Source organism: Gallinula chloropus (genome assembly GCF_964237585.1).
Source record: "Gallinula chloropus genome assembly, chromosome: 30".
NCBI classification, from domain to species: domain Eukaryota; kingdom Metazoa; phylum Chordata; class Aves; order Gruiformes; family Rallidae; genus Gallinula; species Gallinula chloropus.
Genome location: NC_140115.1, coordinates 4707345 through 4714845, shown reverse-complemented (window position 1 = coordinate 4714845; position 7501 = coordinate 4707345).

The window sequence follows — 7501 nt, the reverse complement described above, 5'->3', positions numbered from 1 at the left end:
CACCCTGGATTCCATTTTCTACCAGCAACTCACTAATGGATTATATTTCACTCAAAGAAAATCCTTAAAACTTCATTTTTGGGCAAATGTTGGTCTCCAAAATTCCATTTTTCCCTCAAAAATAAACTTAATTCACAAAAATTTTTATTTCCTTCCTCAGAAATTTTCCACATTCCCCAAATTTTATTTTTTTCCCTCTTTCTGCCATTAAATTGCCTCAGAGTTATTTTTTTGGGGTTGGAAATCACCAAAACATCCTAAAATTTGAAATTTTTGGTCCGTCAGATTGCCCCACCTTCATAAAACCCCTCAAAATTCCCTGAAATTCCCAAAAATCTCCCCCAAAGATAAATTTCTCACCTCAAAATGGAATTTCCCTCCCCCAAAAAACCGCCACATTTTGACCCAACGATGGACTCAAGGGTGAAATTTGAGGTGTGTGGGGAGGGAGTTTGACCCTTATCATCCCCCACACACACACCAGCCCTGGGAGGGTGAGACTTTGGGGCAAAAATGGCCAAAATTTGTCCTGGTGAAATGATGGTGACCAGGAATAACCGGAGGAGACAGTGACAACGATCCTGGCACCCCAAAACTCAATCCAACCAGGATAACCACTGTGATTCATGCCCAGCGCTTTTCCTTCCAAATTTTCCGGGGCTAAATAGCCAAATATTAGGCAAAAAGAGTTAAAAATAAAATAGATTTTTACAATTATTTGAAATTAATTTTTTTTTCTTAAATTTCCAAATCATTTCAGAAATTTCTTGGATTTTTTGAGGTGCATGGCAGAAATTGGGAGAGAAAAGTGATGGAATTGGGCAAAAATTGGGTGAAAAATGTTAAAAAAAGGAAAAATTATTAAAAAAATGATTAACATTTTCCCCAAATCATAACAAATTGGGATAAAATCGGGGTGGGGTGTGTGAAGGACAGATTTGGGCTCATCATAGTGAGGAGGAAAGATGGGCGGGGAATGTCCTAAAATGGTCAATTGTTGCCCAAATTTGGGGGGAAATCAGGCAAAAAGAGTTTTAAAAAGAGGGACTCGGCAAAAATGCTGATTTTTGGCAATAAAAGGTCATATTCAGGGCAAAAAAATATGACATAATTGGTTCTCGCCCTAAGCCCGCCCGCCCCGCGGTGGGCAGCCCATGGGAGGCGCTGCCCCCTCAGCGGCGGGAAGAGGGGGAGAGCAGCGCGGGGGCGGGGGCGGGGGCGGGGGTGTGGGGGGGTGATCGGTGCCGCCTCGGTCAGTCCCGGGGGGGGGGCAGGGACGGGGGTCTGAGGCGGGGATGGGGCTGCGGGCCGGTCCCGGGGTTTGGGACGGGGGTTTGGGGCTGGATCGGGGGGTCTGGGGGCGGGGAAAGAGGGGTCTGGGGTCTCTGGGGCGGGGACAGGGGGGTTTGGGGCCGGTCCCGGCGGGTTTGGAGCTGGATCGGGGGATCTGGGGACGGGGACAGGGGGTCTGGGGGCTCTGGGGGTGGGGAACGGGGGTCTGGGGGTGGGGACAGGGGCGTCTGGGGGTGGGGAATGGGTCCTGGGGTCAGTCCCGGGGGAGTTGGGGCTGGATCGGGGGTCTGGGGGCGGGGACAGGGGGGGTCTGGTGTCTCTGGGGCAGGGACAGGGGGTCTGGGGCCGGTCCCGCGGGGTTTGGAGCTGGATCGGGGGGTCTGGGGCCGGTCCGGAGGAGTCTGGGGGTGGGGACAGGGGTGTCTGGGGTCTCTGGGGCAGGGACAGGGGGGTCTGGGAGCGGGGACAGGGAGGTCTGGGGTCTCTGAGGCAGGGACAGGGGGTCTGCGTTCTCTGGGGTTGGGGAATGGGGGTCTGGGGGCAGGGACAGGGGGGTCTGGGGCTGGGAATGGGTCCTGGGGTGAGTCCCAGGGAGTCTGAGGTTGGAGAACGGGGGTCTGGGGCTGGTCCCAGAGAGGTTTGGGGCTGGGTCGGGGGGTCTGGGGTCTCTGGGGGTGGGGAATGGGGGTCTGGGGGCAGGGACGGGGGGTCTGGGGGGGGGGAATGGCTCCTGGGGTCAGTCCCAGGGGGTCTGAGGCTGGAGAACGGGGGTCTGGGGCTGGTCCTGGGGTGTCTGGGGCTGGATTGGGGGTCTGGGGGTTCTGGGGTGGGGACAGTGGGGTATGGGGGTGGGGAATGGGGGGGTCTGGGGCTGTGGGCTGGTCCTGGGGTCAGTCCTGTGGTCTCTGGGGCTGGTTCTGGGGGCTCTGGGGCTGGTGCCGGGGGTCTGGGTGGGTTCCAGGGGCTCTGGGGTCAGTCCAGGGGTCTTTGGCTTTGTCCTGGGGGTCTCTGGGTCCCTCCTGGGAGTCTCTGGGTCTATCCCGGGGGTCTCTGGGTCTCTCCCAGGGTCTGGGGTTCCCTCCTGGGGGTCTGTGGGTCCATCCCAGGTGGTCTGGGGATCCCTCCCGGGGGTCCCTGGATCCCTCCTGGGGGTCTCAGGCCTGGGGGCCGCAGGGGGGGGGCTCAGGGTGTCGAGCAGCTGCTGGGCCATGGCCTGTTCCAGCTGTGTGTGTGTGGGGGAGAGGCAATGAGGGGCCACAGCTGCCCCCTAGACCCCCCCTAATCCCCCCAACTGCCCCCCAACCCCCCTGCCCGCCCCCCAACTGCCCTCTAACCGTCCCAACGGCTCCCCAACACCCCTTAAACCCCCCTGCCCACCCCCCAAATCCCCTGTAACCCCTTCAACTGCCTCCAACCCCCCTTCCCTGCCCCCCCAAATCCCTTCTAACCCCCCTGCCCACCCTCAAACACCCCCAAATGCCCCCCAACTCCCCCTCCCACCCCCCCTTCCTTCCCCTCAACCCCCCTGAACTGCCCCACAACCCCCCCAAATGCCCCCCAACTGGCCCCAAACCCCTCTAACCCCCTCCTAGCCCCCTTTGCAGCCCCCCAAACCCCTCAATCCCTTCCAGCCCATCCCTAACCCCCCTGTAACTCCCCCAAACCCCCCTAAAACCCCTCACACCTGCCCAAATGCCCCCAACCCCCCTCTAAACCCCCCCAAGTACCCCTCTAACTACCCCAAATCCCCTTTAACCCTGCCAAATGTCCCCCTCAACACCCCTCTAATACCCCCAAACCCACCCCAACCCCCCCAAGCACCCCTTCTAACTCCCCCAAATGCCCTTTAACCCCCCCAAATGCCCCCCAACTGCCCTCCAACCCCCCTCTAACCCACTCCCACCCCTCTTACAGCCCCCCAACCCCCCTCTAACCCCCTCCCACCCCCCAAACCCACCCCCAACCCCCTCTAATTCCCCCCAACACCCCTCTAACCCCTTCCCACCCCTCTTCCAGCCCCCCAAACCCCCCTCTAACCCCCCCAACCCCCCTCCCCATCCGGCACGTGGAGGACGAGGCGGCGGTTGTGGGGCCCGTCGTGGGGTTCCAGCTCCCCCCACCCACGGCCAGGGTGACCCGATGCTCCGGGTACAGCCCCAGCCCCCGGCGGTGACGCTCCACCTCTGGGGGGTGTGACCTCATCAGTGACCTCATCAGTGACGTCAGTGACAGCGGGTGCCCATGGGGATGGGCCAAACCTAAACCACCCCCCCAGATCCCTCCCTTATTCTCCCAGGATGCACTTCACTCTCCAATTTAAAACATCTAATTAACATCATTGTAAAATTTGCCCAATAAAAAATTTAAAATTTTAAGAGCACATCGACTGTCAGGAGTGGGAATTATTGCCAAAAGTTGCTATTTTGACTCCACACAAACCTTCAAAAATTCACTGTTTCAAATTTTTACCCAAAATCTGAAGAATTTTACCATCAAATTCACCCTGGATTCCATTTTCTACCAGCAACTCACTAATGGATTATATTTCACTCAAAGAAAATCCTTAAAACTTCATTTTTGGGCAAATGTTGGTCTCCAAAATTCCATTTTTCCCTCAAAAATAAACTTAATTCACAAAAATTTTTATTTCCTTCCTCAGAAATTTTCCACATTCCCCAAATTTTATTTTTTTCCCTCTTTCTGCCATTAAATTGCCTCAGAGTTATTTTTTTGGGGTTGGAAATCACCAAAACATCCTAAAATTTGAAATTTTTGGTCCGTCAGATTGCCCCACCTTCATAAAACCCCTCAAAATTCCCTGAAATTCCCAAAAATCTCCCCCAAAGATAAATTTCTCACCTCAAAATGGAATTTCCCTCCCCCAAAAAACCGCCACATTTTGACCCAACGATGGACTCAAGGGTGAAATTTGAGGTGTGTGGGGAGGGAGTTTGACCCTTATCATCCCCCACACACACACCAGCCCTGGGAGGGTGAGACTTTGGGGCAAAAATGGCCAAAATTTGTCCTGGTGAAATGATGGTGACCAGGAATAACCGGAGGAGACAGTGACAACGATCCTGGCACCCCAAAACTCAATCCAACCAGGATAACCACTGTGATTCATGCCCAGCGCTTTTCCTTCCAAATTTTCCGGGGCTAAATAGCCAAATATTAGGCAAAAAGAGTTAAAAATAAAATAGATTTTTACAATTATTTGAAATTAATTTTTTTTTCTTAAATTTCCAAATCATTTCAGAAATTTCTTGGATTTTTTGAGGTGCATGGCAGAAATTGGGAGAGAAAAGTGATGGAATTGGGCAAAAATTGGGTGAAAAATGTTAAAAAAAGGAAAAATTATTAAAAAAATGATTAACATTTTCCCCAAATCATAACAAATTGGGATAAAATCGGGGTGGGGTGTGTGAAGGACAGATTTGGGCTCATCATAGTGAGGAGGAAAGATGGGCGGGGAATGTCCTAAAATGGTCAATTGTTGCCCAAATTTGGGGGGAAATCAGGCAAAAAGAGTTTTAAAAAGAGGGACTCGGCAAAAATGCTGATTTTTGGCAATAAAAGGTCATATTCAGGGCAAAAAAATATGACATAATTGGTTCTCGCCCTAAGCCCGCCCGCCCCGCGGTGGGCAGCCCATGGGAGGCGCTGCCCCCTCAGCGGCGGGAAGAGGGGGAGAGCAGCGCGGGGGCGGGGGCGGGGGCGGGGGTGTGGGGGGGTGATCGGTGCCGCCTCGGTCAGTCCCGGGGGGGGGGCAGGGACGGGGGTCTGAGGCGGGGATGGGGCTGCGGGCCGGTCCCGGGGTTTGGGACGGGGGTTTGGGGCTGGATCGGGGGGTCTGGGGGCGGGGAAAGAGGGGTCTGGGGTCTCTGGGGCGGGGACAGGGGGGTTTGGGGCCGGTCCCGGCGGGTTTGGAGCTGGATCGGGGGATCTGGGGACGGGGACAGGGGGTCTGGGGGCTCTGGGGGTGGGGAACGGGGGTCTGGGGGTGGGGACAGGGGCGTCTGGGGGTGGGGAATGGGTCCTGGGGTCAGTCCCGGGGGAGTTGGGGCTGGATCGGGGGTCTGGGGGCGGGGACAGGGGGGGTCTGGTGTCTCTGGGGCAGGGACAGGGGGTCTGGGGCCGGTCCCGCGGGGTTTGGAGCTGGATCGGGGGGTCTGGGGCCGGTCCGGAGGAGTCTGGGGGTGGGGACAGGGGTGTCTGGGGTCTCTGGGGCAGGGACAGGGGGGTCTGGGAGCGGGGACAGGGAGGTCTGGGGTCTCTGAGGCAGGGACAGGGGGTCTGCGTTCTCTGGGGTTGGGGAATGGGGGTCTGGGGGCAGGGACAGGGGGGTCTGGGGCTGGGAATGGGTCCTGGGGTGAGTCCCAGGGAGTCTGAGGTTGGAGAACGGGGGTCTGGGGCTGGTCCCAGAGAGGTTTGGGGCTGGGTCGGGGGGTCTGGGGTCTCTGGGGGTGGGGAATGGGGGTCTGGGGGCAGGGACGGGGGGTCTGGGGGGGGGGAATGGCTCCTGGGGTCAGTCCCAGGGGGTCTGAGGCTGGAGAACGGGGGTCTGGGGCTGGTCCTGGGGTGTCTGGGGCTGGATTGGGGGTCTGGGGGTTCTGGGGTGGGGACAGTGGGGTATGGGGGTGGGGAATGGGGGGGTCTGGGGCTGTGGGCTGGTCCTGGGGTCAGTCCTGTGGTCTCTGGGGCTGGTTCTGGGGGCTCTGGGGCTGGTGCCGGGGGTCTGGGTGGGTTCCAGGGGCTCTGGGGTCAGTCCAGGGGTCTTTGGCTTTGTCCTGGGGGTCTCTGGGTCCCTCCTGGGAGTCTCTGGGTCCATCCCGGGGGTCTCTGGGTCTCTCCCAGGGTCTGGGGTTCCCTCCTGGGGGTCTGTGGGTCCATCCCAGGGGGTCTGGGGATCCCGCCCGGGGGTCCCTGGGTCCCTCCTGGGGGTCTCAGGCCTGGGTGCCGCAGGGGGGGGGCCCAGGGTGTCGAGCAGCTGCTGGGCCATGGCCTGTTCCAGCTGTGTGTGTGGGGGGGAGAGGCAATGAGGGGCCACAGCTGCCCCCTAGACCCCCCCAATCCCCCCAACTGCCCCCCAACCCCCCTGCCCGCCCCCCAACTGCCCTCTAACCGCCCCAAGGGCTCCCCAACACCCCTTAAACCCCCCCTGCCCGTCCCCCAAATCCCCTGTAACCCCTTCAACTGCCCCCAACCCCCCTTCCCTGCCCCCCCAAATCCCTTCTAACCCCCCTGCCCACCCTCAAACACCCCCAAATGCCCCCCAACTCCCCCTCCCACCCCCCCTTCCTTCCCCTCAACCCCCCTGAACTGCCCCACAACCCCCCCAAATGCCCCCCAACTGGCCCCAAACCCCTCTAACCCCCTCCCACCCCCCCTTTCCAGCCCCCCAAACCCCCCAATCCCTTCCAACCCATCCCTAACCCGCCTGTAACTCCCCCATCCCCCCCTAAAACCCCTCACACCCGCCCAAATGCCCCCCAACCCCCCTCTAAACCCCTCCAGTACCCCTCTAACTACCCCAAATCCCCTTTAACCCCGCCAAATGGCCCCCTCAACACTCCTCTAATACCCCCAAACCCACCCCAACCCCCCCAAGCACCCCTTCTATCTCCCCCAAATCCCCTTTAACCCCCCAAATGCCCCCCAACTGCCCCCCAACCCCCCTCTAACCCACTCCCACCCCTCTTACAGCCCCCCAACCCCCCTCTAACCCCCTCCCACCCCCCCAAACCCACCCCCAACCCCCTCTAATTCCCCCCAACACCCCTCTAACCCCTTCCCACCCCTCTTCCAGCCCCTCAAACCCACCCCAAACCCCCCTCTAACCTTCTCCAACCCCCTCCCCCCATCCGGCACCTGGAGGACGAGGCGGCGGTTGTGGGGCCCGTCGTGGGGTTCCAGCTCCCCCCACCCACGGCCAGGGTGACCCGATGCTCCGGGTACAGCCCCAGCCCCCGGCGGTGACGCTCCACCTCTGGGGGGTGTGACCTCATCAGTGACGTCAGTGACAGCGGGTGCCCATGGGGATGGGCCAAACCTAAACCACCCCCCCAGATCCCTCCCTTATTCTCCCAGGATGCACTTCACTCTCCAATTTAAAACATCTAATTAACATCATTGTAAAATTTGCCCAATAAAAAATTTAAAATTTTAAGAGCACATCAACTGTCAGGAGTGGGAATTATTGCCAAAA